This window comes from Cibotium barometz, chromosome 1, assembly GCF_041138505.1.
Source record: "Cibotium barometz isolate CiBa-2024 chromosome 1, ASM4113850v1, whole genome shotgun sequence".
NCBI lineage: Eukaryota > Viridiplantae > Streptophyta > Polypodiopsida > Cyatheales > Cibotiaceae > Cibotium > Cibotium barometz.
In genome coordinates this window covers 38,103,041-38,104,823 of record NC_141046.1, presented here as the reverse complement: position 1 = coordinate 38,104,823, position 1,783 = coordinate 38,103,041, and positions in this window count along the sequence as shown.

The window sequence follows — 1,783 nt, the reverse complement described above, 5'->3', positions numbered from 1 at the left end:
AATTGAGTCTCATTTTAGGGATCCATCAGTCCAGCCTAACCCCATCGAGTCCCATGGGTTAGCCAACCACCCAACCACTGTAGTGATGGGATCCATTTAAGAATTTGGTTAGGTTTTGTCCCGGGTACCAGGGAAAAGAGTTCCCAGCCCCCCTAGTCGAATATTCATGCAAACTTAAAACTAGTCACACCACTTACACACCCAATATGAAATTGCCTTTTTCACAGATTCAGCTGTCTTTAAAGCAATCTTTTAATGAAACTATAGTATCACTGATCATAATCCTCCAAAATATCCGGTTGAATCCTAATTTCCAATTTTTTCCTTCATCGGTGTACCTATGGCATCATTGGCAACGAGAATGCTCACCACCTGTCCGCTCAGGGGCCTTTTCGATAGTTCCTAGCTCATAAGACCCGAAATATATATTCACTTATAAAAATCAAAATGGAATCTCCGTTGAAGATCAGCAAGATCAACCAACAGATCCATATAAAGAGCCATGGACTCATCCGTTGAGGACCAGCAAGGTCAATCAATTAGATCCATGCCCGAATTTAGAAAACAACTCTTACTCCTTGATCCAAATATCTTCCTCGATGCACGTGTGGGTATCTTTGGCGACCCAGAGCCCGAGCACCCTATGGTCAGCACCCTCCAGGATCCTTCGCAGGTTACCTAGCGCTTCACTTATAGGAGGCCGCTTCCTTGGTCCCTCATCCACCGTACCGAAAGCTCACCATTTAAATCAAACCGAGGGTAGTCAAACCGACCTCGGCCGACCTTGCTACGCGAGATTTCCTCCATTGACTCTCCATCCGCTGTTGCAACTTTATCAGTTTGGTCTCCACGACCTCATTCACAAGACGGTCAAAATGCTTCCCCAGCATTCTTGACATAAAACAGTCATTTAAAAATAGGTCATAAATACAGTTTCTATAACGAACTCTCGTCTTTCCACATTTTTCCACATCAATCCACATTATTTAATCCACATCCATTTCATATGTATTCCCATTCTCATCTAATCAAATAATTTTATCTAATCACATCATTTTCATCTCATCACATCTTTCCTCATTTATCCTCATCAGATCTCATCCACTCGCATCTACCCATATCCACATCTCATCACATCACATTCATTCACATCTCATCCATTCATATCTACCCCGATCCACATCACATCCATTTCACCTCACATCTTATTCATTCACATCTATCCCAATTTACATCACATCCATTTCACATCACATCTCATTCATTCACATCACATCTCATCCATTCACATCCCATATCATCCATTCACATCCCGATTCACATGACATCACATCTCATTCATTCACATCCCGATTCACATCACATCTCATTCACTCACATCTATCCATTTCACATCACATCACCTCCATCCATTCACATCCATCATATCACACTCATTCATATCCATCACATTCATTCTCGTCACCATCCCATTACACATACATTCTATCCACATAACATAACATCACATCTATCCACATCATATCTCATTCATACACATCTCATCTCATTCATCCACATCCATCCAATCGTTCACATGTACGACTACTCACATCTATCCATACATTCATATCTATCACTTCACATCCACATATATTCATGTCACATCACATCACATTCTTTCACATACACATCCACATCCATTCTTTCACATACATCCACATCCATTCTTTCACATACACATCCACATCCATTCTTTCACATACATCTACATCCATTCTTTCACATACATATCCACATCCAC